General features: G+C 36.7%; 1 long non-coding RNA gene and 1 pseudogene across 1 annotated transcript; one reads left to right on the top strand and one right to left on the bottom strand.

Moving 5' to 3' along the window:
• Positions 1-4,071: 4,071 nt before the first annotated feature.
• Positions 4,072-12,849, bottom strand: LOC112483939. Its single transcript, XR_003047827.1, has 5 exons — positions 12,745-12,849; positions 11,902-11,990; positions 8,031-8,206; positions 7,144-7,238; positions 4,072-5,647 (listed from the first exon to the last, which is right to left on the bottom strand). It is a non-coding gene; the product is annotated as an uncharacterized LOC112483939 (long non-coding RNA).
• On the top strand, positions 7,453-7,571 carry LOC112483956 (annotated as a pseudogene).
• Positions 12,850-13,547: the final 698 nt, after the last annotated feature.

Genomic DNA, 13,547 nt, shown 5'->3' with positions numbered 1-13,547 from the left:
ATTTTTTCCTCTCTCCGATGTGTACCTGGATTATGACCTTCTGACTTCTGAAAACTTCACTCCTGACACAATTCTTCTCTTCTACAAACAGCCCATGGGTGGATATAATCCAGCACCCGCTCTTCGGCCTGCTTCATCCACCGTCTTTTCATACTTATCCTTATTGTACTTTCAATATCTTCCCACACTCAACTTGAGCCACAAGTGCTAAAAAGAAAGTCATTTGAATCTCTCTTCTTTTTTGCCTTCCAGGATCATAAACAGTGAAATGAAGAAGCAATAAGCAAGAAAGACAAGAAAACAAGAGATCCATTTGCCATTTGAACAAGCTTCAGTTAAGACTGGGATTGGAACCAAAATGCAGACTAAGTATTATGCATGTGTTGATACGTACTGTGGAACAAAATTTTGGAAATGATACAAATTTTGTAGTCATATGTTTTTAAAAAATGAAATGATCTTATTTTGCTCCATTCTCATATTGTTTACAACCACAAACTTATTTCCATGAAAAATATGACAATCAAAATTGTTAACATTCATTTTCCCCAATTAGTGAGTTCACTAATAAAGAAATCAGTTTTATTTAGGTAATTAGTAAAATAAATAATTAGGATTTAATTGAATTTTGAAACTGCTTCCAACTCTTGAAGTTTAGATCACTTAAATATCTATAATTTAACATTTGGCACTTAGATAATTAGGGCAATATGAAAAATACACTCTATTAGCTGTGTTTTATTTCTCAGATGAGCAAAAGGTATCCATGGGAACATGTTGTATGTTGCAGTACCAATCAAAAAAAAAAAGCTTGTAGGTGGCTGTGCTCCACAAGGCCAGGCTGCAGTCCTGCCCGGGCCGGCAGATCCTGCCTAGTTTGTTTGTTTTTTTTTTTTAATAATGCTCACGTTTATTTCAACTATACTGGCAGAAATATCAAAAATACTCAGGCAAAGAGCTAACAACAAGCCCTTTACATTTGTTCAGGGTCTAGATGATTCAAACAAACAGTCCTGGGCCTGTCTGGTGTGGAGGGGCTTGGCCTGCCTAACCATCCTGGCCGAGCACGTTCTCTGCTAACCCAGTTTCTTGACAGAGCCTTTTCCCAGGCCAGGCACCCAGTGTGACCAGCACAGTGAGGTCAGCTCACCTACTCCCACTGCCTCAGGGATGGGCTCTTGGCACACCTGGAGGTTGATGTTGGGCCCGCAGTGCTGCATGAGCCACAAGGTGAGGGCCCCCTGGCCAACACAAGCAAGCTCACTAGTGTCCCAGGGGTTGAAGGTCATGCAGTGCACTGGCTCTAGGAGGTGAGTGGAGGACACGAGATCGTAGGTGGCTGTGCTCCAGAAGGCTGGGGGGCGGGGGTGGGGGTGCAGTCTGGGAGTGTCTCTTTTTTTGACCCTGGCCCCAGGCAAAAAGCTGATCCAATTTGTGAATGTTCCCATTTCTGAAGTTGAACAGGAGGCAGGTGAAAGTTAGAAGTATGCCCAAGGGCCAAGATGTCTCCTGACCTTTCCATTGCCACTGGGTAAGAACTGGTCCTGCTTTTTCACACCGTCCCTTCTCTGAATGCCTAAGACAATGCTCCTACCTTTTTCCATCTAAAGCCTATGTGTTTATAAAAATACAAGAGTTGAAGAAAGGTTCTGCAGACTGAAAGTCTGTCTCCTCAAAAGTCATATGTTAAATCCTAACACCCAAACTGATAGCATTTGGAGATGAGGCCTTGTGGAGGTGATTAGGTCATGAGGGTGGGACCCTCATGAATGGGATTAGTGAGAGCACTCCCTCATCCCTTCTGCCAGGAGGACACACCAAGCAGACAGCTATGAACAGGAAGCGGGCTTTCGTTAGACACCCAGATGCCGTGTCTTGCCAATGCACCTTGATCTTGGACTTCCCAGCGTCCAGAACCATGAGAAATAAATTTATGTTGTTTCTAAGCCACTCAATCTCTGATTTTTTTTTATTATAGCAGCCCAAATGGACTAAAAGAGGGTGAAAAAGAGAAGAGTTAGATGCTTTTTGAATACTTACTAAGTCCTTCACAAGAATTGTCCCAGAATTCTGTGAGATATTCACTGCTGCTACTGTCAGGTTAAAGATAAAGAAACAAAGCCTCGAGGAATATAAATAACTTTCCCAAGGTCATTTAACTAATAAATTATAACCAATGGTTTGAAGACACATCTGTATGACCCCAAAGGGAATGCTTGCCCCATTCGCCCTCTTCCTCCAGTAGAGAGTAAAATAAATAAAGACACGGGGTCATGAAAGAGCAGAAATTGAGGGAATTAGAAAACAAAGTGCATTAAGGACATAGACCATCATCTCAAAGTAGTAACCCTTACAAAGGAACTTTCTGAACCTTTGAATTGTGACCAAAAGAAGTGACTAGTCACAAAAACCCTATGAGTGCCAACTTTGTCACAGCATTATATGTGTGTGTTATATACATATATTATATACTTTTACTTACTTTCATTTAACCTGATCAATCTGAGATCAGAGCACCAAATAGGCATTTTGATTTATTTTCAGACAGCTTGAGAGTCAAAGAAACTAATTTATATTCTGTTTGAGAAGACAAAACCTAATATATCTTTAGAGTACCACGTGGAGAATAGGTCACCTCCAAGGAAACAGCCTTATCTCATAACCTCCAGGTTCTGTGCCCAGGTACCATAGAGATAACACCTTCATGAGCAACAAGCATAACAAACATCCTGTGAAGAAACAGCCTTTTGGAATTAGATGAAAAGAAAATAAATTTATTGATAGAAAAACTTGGAAATAAAAAAAAACAGGTAGAAATTTTTCTTTTGAAATAGTCATAGTGAATATCAATAACTCGATAAATGCATGGGTTTATATTCCCAAGTGGGACCTATTATACTTTTTGTTTTTTCACTATTTTTTTCTTAAGTGATAAATCAAGTCACAATCACAATGAAACCAGACAAAAGGACATCTAAAAATTTTTAAGTTTATTCATTTAACATACTTGCTTAATGTCAGATCACATGGAATCAGAGACACACAATGATTAGCAGCAGTTTTGATAATATCATTTACTACCTGTGATTGGGCCTTTGGGGAGAAATTAAATGTGGCAAATTTATTTTTAAGGGGTACACTCATTATTTGTCTTTGGAATATGCTTTTTCTTTAAAAAATTTTTTTAAAAATTTATTTTTCAATTACAGTTGACATTTAATATTATTTTATAGAGTATATTCTTTTTCTGATAAGCAAAAAATCATAAACATTTACTATAAAAAAAAGAAAAGTACTAAAAAACAGAAAAAAAATTATCTGCAATCCCAATACCAAGAGGTAATTTTATCACTACTAAAGAAGCATAGTCAAAAATCCCAAGTATAACTTTTGACTCCCCAAAAAACTGACAGCTAATAGCCTACTATTGGCTGGAAGCCTTATCGATAACATAAACAGTTGATTAACACAATTTTATATGTTATATATATTATATACTGTATTCTTACAATAAAGTAAGCTACAGAAAAGAAAATATGAAGAAAACCATAAGGAAAATGAAATACATTTACAGTATTTCTTGAAAAAAATCTGCATATAAGTAGACCTCAACTGTATTTTCTTTCAACATCTTCATTTTCAAACACATATTTAGCTAGTCAAAATTCTATCATATGACAAGTTTAGCTTCTTTTTGATTAATATTATTTCCTAAACATCTTGGCTGGCAGGCTGCTTCTGTACCAGTCCTGGCAGAGGCTTCAGTGGCTAAAGGAGAATGATCTGCTTACTTGTGGCCTCCAGCAGCAGTATCGGTAGCCCAGGCCCCACCCTAAAGCAATTAATGCACCCAGCCATCTATGTTTTTTAGATGCTCCCCAAGTGATTCTAAAGTATAGCCTGCGTTGAGAATTAGTGCTCTAGATCTTGAATCCTTCAAAGTTTTCAGTCTCAAACACTCTAAAAGAATTTTGAGAAACAGTATTGCCTCACTCACCTGAAAGCTGACCTCAAATTTTTAACTATGAATTTAAGTATTTATAAAAAATGCAATTTGTCACATCGTAAATATCGATATTTTAAAATAACTTTATTGTATTAGTCTTTTAAATGTATCCAGAGGAATCTAAAGACCTCAGCAGTTTGATATCTACCCTTTCAAATAATCCCTTAACATTGTTTTAACAGAAAGAAATTTTACATCATGCCTTGAATCCTTGACCTTGTGTTTCTATTTCTTTAACTCCAAAAAATTTTATCTCAAGATAACACATTATTATGATTCAAAGTATCTTGTTTGCTATCCTAACATAATATGTATGTAAGTTGGAATTTATGTTTTGCCCATGACCATGTGACCTAAGGACTTGATAGCAACAAGATCAACTGCTTCTAGGATCCAGAAATCATCTCTCCCCGAGCTAATAACGAGCCATGCCATGTGTTTGGGAATTTCATTTCCCACCTCAGATTCTACAAACTGATGTGATTAGATACTACAGGGCACTCTTATGATGTCTCTAGCTTTATCACCAACAGATGCAAGCTCCATTATCAGAACAGCTACCTAAGCAGCATCTGCAGGATCTGAAGCCTGGAAAGTTGCTCTTCGGGGAATAAACTCTGCCCTTAAACCATGATGGAAAGAACATTATCATGTACTGCTAATAACTGACAAGGCAGCAACATGCCAAGATGATCCTTAGATTCATGGTTCTTAATTATAAAGGCATACACCATTTTCCTTTGACCACTGCATGTCCATTCCATCGGTAGGCCTTCAACTGAGGGTTCACAGGAATTGCCCAGAAACAGACAGCTGCTGAGGGTAAACAGTATCCTCCCCAGTCTCTCTGATAAAGCTGATTACTGCAGACATGGACTCGTTTGTCCAAGACAACAGAACAGGATTTTCTGATTCCCTGGTACACTTTCTCCTTGCTTACTTCCAATCTTGCTTTTTGTTGTACTTTGATACCCAATATTAACTGAATAAAGGGTTTCAACATACAACTCCATGATTTTCATTCTCTTTTTAACCCCCCACCCCCACCTTAGGTCTTCTGCCACTTAAGGAAAAACAAACTCTCTAGTTCTTTTTTCTCTTAGCATCTATGGTAGTTAATTTTATGGTATCAACTTGAATTCATCAGGGGATGCCCAGGTTTCTCCTAAAACATTATTGCGGGGTGTGTCTGCACAGGGTGTTCCTGGGTGAGATTAGCATTTGAACTGGTTGTCTCAGTAGAGTAGATGGTCCTCTCCAGCATGGATGGGCATTATCCAATCTCTTAAGGGCCTGCATAGAACAAAAAGGCGGAGGAAGGAGTCCTTTGCCCCTTTTATCTGCCTCGTTGCTTGAGCTGGGACATCTCATCTCACCTTCTCTTGCTCTCAGACTGGGATTTACATCACTGATCCCGTGATTCTCAGCCTTTCAGACTCTAACTGAATCACACCACTGGCTTTCCTGAGTCTCCAGCTTGCAGATCATAGGACTTCTCAGTTTCCATAATTGCATGACCCAATTCCTCATAATAAATCTCCTTTTATATCCTGTTGGTTCTATTTCTCTGGAGAGCCCTGACTGATAAAGCTACTATTCTGAATTTAATTCATTGCTGGATCTGTCTTCCTCGACCTGATTCTGTTGACAAAAAAAAAAAAAAAAAGATTTAAGTCATTCCTTTCAACATTTCCAAAGGTAGATTTCATCTCACAGAACCCTCTGATTCCTTAAATTTCTATCACATAATGCACTTCAAACTTCAGCCTTATATAAAGCAGACCTTTACCCCATATCATCAAAATGCTTCTTCTCAGGTCACCACAGCCCTATCAACAAAACTTAGAATGAGAACTGATATTGGATGTATAATAGCTGTAATCATCAGTCTGTAATCTTCAGATACCCTCAGCCAAAAATATCTGCTTACTCTAAAGGAATGATTGGCTCACTGATGTTGATAGAAACACAGTATACACATTCCCAAGATTTTCTTTAAGGTATTTCTTATGAGGACACCTTCTGCTCTGGAAGCCACACAAACCAGGTTAAATATATTATCCAGTGTTGTCACCAATAGCTGTTGATTTCTCTTCACCAGCTAAAGGAAAATTGAGATAGCAAACACTCCTAACATAAATATTACACTGACGTAAATACTACATGTTACTGAACACTTATAGTTTGGGACCATTACTCATTCAAAACGCTAAAACAGTTCATGATAATTTAATAGGTGACTATTGCTTTCACCCTCACTCCCTTATTATCTGCTCCTAAAACAGATTTCAATAATGAACCAAAAGGGAGTGAGACAGGATTTCAGTGCAGAAGTGAGGGGTGGAGGGTATTAGAAAGCAACTTACTGAACTTATATAACTTTAAGAATCGATATCTTCTGAACATGGAATTTTTATCAGTATTTGATTGTTTTCCTAAGTTTTTAAAAATCTTTTCTTTGATTCCAGACAATTCAAAGGAAATGGCTTTGAAATGCACTTTTACTTGTTACAACTTTCTCATTGGTAATGCAATATCTCATTTTATATCAGGCAGAGAACTGAAAGGGGGTGAATGGTTTTATGGAAGGAGGGTCAATCAGACACCTCTAAGCCACCTCTAAGCCACATCTAAGCCACCTCTATATCCGCTCCTTTTTCCCTACCTCCCAACCATACTTGATGTTCTTCAAATCCAGCTGTGTGCATGTGATATGGTTCTACCAGCTCTGAACAGCTGTAAGAATGCCTCAGTAACTAATATTTCCTCCAGGAATTATCTTAGGTTTTTATTTTTGTTTGAGAATTACTAGATTGCCCCCAATGTGTCCAAACATTCAAGTCTTTGAAAGCCCTCAATCTGCATTCTGATCTTCTCTAGCAAACCAATTTTTATTTTTAAAATATTACCCTTAAATGGAGAAAATCATGTAAATTTATTTCATCTATAATATTTAATATTTACTGGATTATTTTTAATATATAAAATAAACACTTTACTTATAAACACTTTTTTGTGTTGACTCTTTAATGGTATCAGTTGTTTTAAAGGTGATGATCTAATAACTCAAACCTGGATGAGAGAAAAAGCTAAATTAAAGGTGTGAAACTTATTTATTTATTTGTGTTTATGCTCACAAAGAAGCTTGGACTCTGGATTTCAAATATGCGGTTTCAGATCCCAGGAATATCACTTGCTGTGGCCTCGGGTGAATTGGTAAAATGCTCTCCACCTAATTTAAAAAAAAATTGATTATGATCAAAACAATTCAAAATGAGGCATTTAACTCTCAATAAAACTGATAAGGAGGAATTGTAATCCAGAAAAATTTATGAACAAATTCAGGCAAAAAATATCCTTTCTAAGAGAGTAGTCTGCAAGTGGTGAGTTTGCCATGACCCCTCATGGTTACAACTGGGGGTCAAGAATCTGGGGGAATAGTTTAAAAATAGACCTTCCCCATCCTGAACAAGCCCAATCCCGTCTGATCTCGGAAGTTAAGCAGGGTCGGGCCTGGTTAGTACTTGGATGGGAGACCACCGAGGAAGACCAGGTGCTGTAGGCATAAAAATAAGGGATTGTAAGCTGACAAGGTCTCCTCGCAATCTGTAAGGTCAAGGGTTGCCTTGCCTAAAAACAAACAAACAAACAAACAAATAAATAAAATAAAAATAAAAATAGACCTTCCCTCTCTTGCCTCACCTGGAAGTTCTAATATCAAGGAGGGTAGAAGACTTGAATCTGATGACAGATTGGAACTTCAATATCCATCAGATTTTTAATACTTAAAAATGAGATCTGAGTGACCCAAAAGTGCTGGTATTTAAGCAAGATTACCTTTCAGGGATGAGGAAACTAACAGAGCTAGTTTGGAAAGCAGGAGTGAGAACAGTAATAAAGCTATTTCGTCATTGAACAACACTGAGTAGCCAACCCCATGAACAGTTCTATCTGTAAAGCACATAACACATGGCATGAATTCAAAACATGCTAGTTCTTCCCCTCCCCCATTTTCTCCTCTTACCATTTCTGGGCCTTTTACAAGACTCAGTGCTTGTGGCAGAGAAGAGTCCTCAGCTATGAAATGCAGGGAGTCACTGTGACATCTAATGAGATTGGGGGTTCAAATGTTGCCTCATTCACACACTTTCCAGTACCTTCGGCTCCTTTACTTCCCTATGTCCATTCTTAATGCAAAGTCTCAAAACAACAGGGAAATGATAACCAGAAAGAATATGAAGGAAAGATTTCTGAATTTTAAGATAGCCATGTTCTGAACCCCACACAATTAGGTTAAACATGTTTTAGCATTGCTCAAGTATTACAAGTTTCAATGGCACACAGAAAAATATTTTTACCTATCTTTGGCAGTTATATCAAACTGAGACGTTAATTCTTGTGGATTTTCTATTACATATGCTTCTATGAATTCACAAATGTATAAATGTTGGCATGATTAACAGTTTTGAACTATTTCAATAAACTCTTGCTAATTTTAACTAAGTGAAGAGGAAACAGCAGGTTATTTGATGAGGATCAATAAAAATACATCTGTAAACAATTTTAAAGGACAAATAATCTTATTAAAAAATGAAGTAAGTAGAATTTATTTGAAAAGTATTCCTTAGAGAAAGTGCCTTGAGTACATGAGATTCCCAAGGAATACATTAGTAGTTTGTGTAAATAAGTCAAAAGATCTTGAATATGTTTGAAAAGCTTATTCTCTCATGAAATTTAAGTATTCTACTTGATGCCTTAGTATTTTGTTTAGCAGACTTTTGTCCTGAATTAATGTTATCTTGAAGTATAGGCTAGCCTTATTCTAATTATCCTGAATTATAAAAATGTAAAATTGAATGTAAAATTAAAAAAGGATACTGTTTTGTTTCAATTACATTTCCCATCAATATCAGGAGATACTGGGTGAACTGAAAAGGCAGCGATAAATGAGGACATGGTCAGGAGAATGCAGGAATCTATAGCACAATGAGTGGAAGTCAGGACCTGAAGCTCTGGAACCACTGTTACGGTGGGCTAGGGTGATAGAAGGCTTTAGACCAGGCAGACAATCATTGCAGGTCCCAAAGGACACAGAGGCATGCCTCCCCAAGTGAGAAGAGCAGAACAACAGGAGCTAATGCGAAACCTGCTAGCCAGAGGTCTGGCGGCAGGAAGCAGGGCACCCAGGCATCGGGCTGGGGTTCAAGGCAAGAACTCCAGTCTTCAAGGAAGCTTGAAAATGGCAAAGCAGGGTCCTGAAGGTTCTGGGAGGTATAGTCCCGGAGAGGTTATCAGAACTAGTGCACAAAGTGAACATCAGATTTATCTTTGAATGGTTTAGTCCCAGATCACAGCACTAGATAAATCCTTTTGGTCTACAGTCAGAAACGGTTCTAGGGGCTGGGGTTACACTGAACCTGCAAGTAGGCTCAGAAGAGTGGGAATTTAGTGATGGTTTTTTGGTGTGTGATTTCAGATTTATGTTATAACTTTGAAAGGACTATCCATCATTCTGACTCAATTTTTCCAGCTCCAAGGTGAGGTTATTTTTGTGTACATTCCTTAAGAAAATGTTGAAAGAATTTAATGTGATTATGGCCTTAGAGTGCTTTGCGTTTATTCTCTAGACTGGAAAGTCTCAAAACCAAAGCTTGGTTTAGACAAGGCTTAACAGGAAGCAATTTATGTGCATGTGTGCTACTGTGAAATGTGCCATCCTTAGAAAGTGTCACATTAAGCTTTACTGAGTGAAAGAATCTATCTTTATCATCACCAGAGACCCTCAGACTCTATATTTACATACACATAAACACACCAAGAAACACACCCTATGCAATTGACCTCTCTCTTTCTCTCTTTGTACATAAATATTAGATCTGTTTAAAAAGAATCTTTATACGATGCAAACTTACTCTTATCACAATATGAAAAAAAGCAACAAGTTTTTAAAATTGCATAAACAGAAAGAGAAGCATTTACTTTATCCAAAGCCCAATAAAATGACTTCTTAAGTCTTTTGCAGGAAAGAGGCCAGAATTCAATAGCAAGTTTTATACACAGTTTATTAAGGTAGAAGATAAAATATTTCCTCCAATCAGAAAAAAAAATCGAGAGTGAAAAAATATAAATTCTGACAAGAGCTGCCTGGGATCTTTAATGGAGTGTAAGTGTTCTCAACATCTGGGACAAAAATAAAAGTAATTCTTACAGCACGGAAAATGGAAAAGGATCATTTCATTGAAATTCTTCTTCCCCTTCTATGTGCCTCATTGTGTGACCTGAACATCCACTCATTTTTCCCCTGGTTTGCCTTTTCATTTTCATCATGAAAGAACTCTAGTTATTATGAGCTTCTATGTGTTTAATTACTCTGATTTTTCTTTCATTTAATCTCAGTTTTATCCAGTTATATTTGTCTCATTTCTATTGTTTTTAACTTGTCGTTGTATGGTAGAATATCACTCTATTATTTATTTCTTATCTATCTCCAACCTCGATATTATAGACTTGAAATATGTCATGAGGATTTGTTTGACTCTCAAATATTAAATGGAATCCTCTCTCCCTCTCCCTCTCCCTCTTTCTGACTCTGTCTCTCTCATCAATCAGAAAAGATGTTATATTAACTACGTTTTCTTTTGAATCGTCATTTTATCATAGAAGCAATGTAGTGCATGTACTTCCCTTGGGTCGGGCCTCCACTTCTAACACACATTTTAGATTTCCTCTTCACCACCTTCTGTGGAGTTTAATTTTTATTGTCTAGACATTTTTCTTAGAGTTTTCAGTTGAGATCGAGACTCTTTTAGTGGTTTCTCAGAGTGAGACACAATAATGTAATGTGCTTAAGGACTGGTACACCTCCAGCCCCGCGACTTCCTCTCTTTTAGCCTTGGATTCTGCTTCTTCTCACACTCCACATCCTTAGAAATCTCCTAAAACACTCTTTGCACTGAGAGACCCCATTTACTCTCACAGTTTCGATCCAAGTTATATTCAGATCTACCACTGGTCTTAAAATTGTCAATAAAATTTTTTAATCCAACATTCCTAGTTTTTTGTTACTTTTGTCTGTGTTCCATCAAAATTTCAAACTTTCAAACTTTCAAACTTCTAAACCAGTAGTTTTTAAATGTTTCTAAACACATTTCTTTCTACATTAAGTCTTAAATGGAAACCTGATATTTTATCAGATTAAAGCTAACAGAATAGTACATACTTATTACGAAGTTCTTAAATGTGACAATTAGGTCACTTTGTTACATACATATATACTTAAAGAGTTACAGATAACAGTAGATGTATACTTCCATAGCTTGGTTTTGCATGCATGGTATAGATCTACAGTGTGCCCATTTTAGCAGACTTAAATTCAGAAAAAGACAATTGAAAAACAACAATCTCTCAACAATACTTTCATAAAAATTCTAAATTTGAACATACAAAGGGAACATGCAGCAGCTTTATTCTGAAGCCTGCACAAAGAGTAAGTTAGCATGGAGGCTCAAGTTAATGCCATCGGTGGCCTCCAATGAGTTCAAGTTTACATCATGTGTTTAAGTGAATGTGTTATTTTATATTAAAATCTGTTAATAGTTAATTTTATATTATGTTCTATGACTTTGATAAACCCTAAAATGCTTCTAATATACTATAATAATTCATAAAACACAGTTTAAAAGCCATTCTTCTATTTTTTGATCATGTTAATCATTTCTCATCAAAAACTATTTTCTCATCCCAATCTGTATATTATTTTGATAAAATGATCATTGCCTCTTATTTTTTCTTCACATATAATCACAAATCTTCTTATTGCTAACTTCAATGTATTCAAATTTTCCATCCTTTCTTTTCTACTGCACTGCCATTACCCTTATCTAGACTCATATTACCTCACGTCTGGATTGTAGAAATGGGTCTTTACATAGCCTCTTCTTCTTTTCTGCCATCTTTTCTTCCGGTTTATCCTGCACTTGATGACCTGATGAAAATACTGCTATTATTGTCTCATAGCTCTTTGCTGTCCCGAAAATAAATGCCAAATACTTCTGTTTAATTTCTAAGTTTCTTCATTATTTACATCCTTTACTCTACATCTCCAATAGTGAACACACGCACACACATACACACACCCCTAACTGAAATATTTTCCCCCTCACTCCACCTCTATCAAATTCATATCAAAATATGTTTTAAGACCTTCTTTTACATCTTCCCTAACTACTCAGAATCACTTTATCTTCTCCCATCTCTGAGTTCCCTTGCTCTTGTAGTCCATATCATTTTTTGGCAGATAATTAGATAATTATATACTGCTGATTTGTTCTCATCATTTCATATCTGCCTATCTCCTCTAAACTAGATACTATCAAGAAACATGTCCATGTGTTGCTGGATGCTAAAGATGCTGCATTACCAGCTGGATCCAGAGGCCCAGGAAATATTGGTCTCACCTCATTTGTACTCACAGTGTCAAGGATTATGTAAATGATCATCTACTTAAATACATTTCCTCTTTGAACTTCAAGACGCTAAGAAAAAAACTTTGGTTGACACAGTACATTTTTTAATCAGTAATTTCAAATTTAGTGTTTACAGAGTCTCAGCAAACTTGTGTTCTTTTAAAAATGTGAAATAATTATGGTGCTGCGCTCTTCCATTTTCTAAGGGGTAACTAACAAAATTGTGGTTCTTCTGTTTAACAGGAAAGAAAGCAGGAAATGGTCCATACTTACTTCTTCATTTATTTTTCCTAGAATTGGTTCTTATAATGAATCTTGAATTGTCCTTTTTCCTGGCAGAGTCACTTGGGTTTCCAAGGTATTTTCAAGCTCAGCTTATGGGACTTCAGCATGAATCACAGAAGCCAATCAATGTATCAAGTATGAGTGAAATGCTCAATTAATGACTAACTTACATTCATGGGAGAGCTTTTTTCCTACTGGGGAGAAAAACAATTATCTCTTGGCCTTGGTTTTAGTCATCTGCATTGCTAAAATAACCCAAATTGTTTCTGCTCTGAAAACAATTTCCAAAAGCAAGAGAGAAAATGTGTTGCCAAGGAGACTGCTGACATGCAGAGGAAGGAGGGGTTCATGGTACCTGTGACCATGCAGTTATGATTTCTCCTGCCTCCAGCTCTTGACTTACAGGAACTCACAAAAGCTTCTCCACTAGACTGTGGTAACACAACGACATTGGTAAATCTCTCGTAGTCCTCAGATTGTAGTTCATACCAATTCATCTCAATCCGGTAACTTTGACATATACCTTGAATAACTTCCTTGGTGGCAACAAGAAATCTCCCAGAACGAGCAAGCACGGAGCACAATTTTGCAATTTTACTTCATTAGGTGGAAGATCATTTACTCAGAGCCATAATGTAGTTGGAAAAGAATGTAGAAGCAATATGTTATATTCGAGTCATCTAAGAACTTCAAGCCTCTCTTAAACAGAGATCGAGTTTGTAACTACTGCTGTCCTCTTTTTAAAATTAATTGCATTTTAAATATCACTTAATTAAATTATTTTTTTATTA

This window comes from Pteropus alecto, unplaced genomic scaffold (genome assembly GCF_000325575.1).
Source record: "Pteropus alecto unplaced genomic scaffold, ASM32557v1 scaffold166, whole genome shotgun sequence".
In the NCBI taxonomy this organism is placed as follows: Eukaryota; Metazoa; Chordata; class Mammalia; order Chiroptera; family Pteropodidae; genus Pteropus; species Pteropus alecto.
This window is presented reverse-complemented; position numbering and strand designations above follow the sequence as displayed.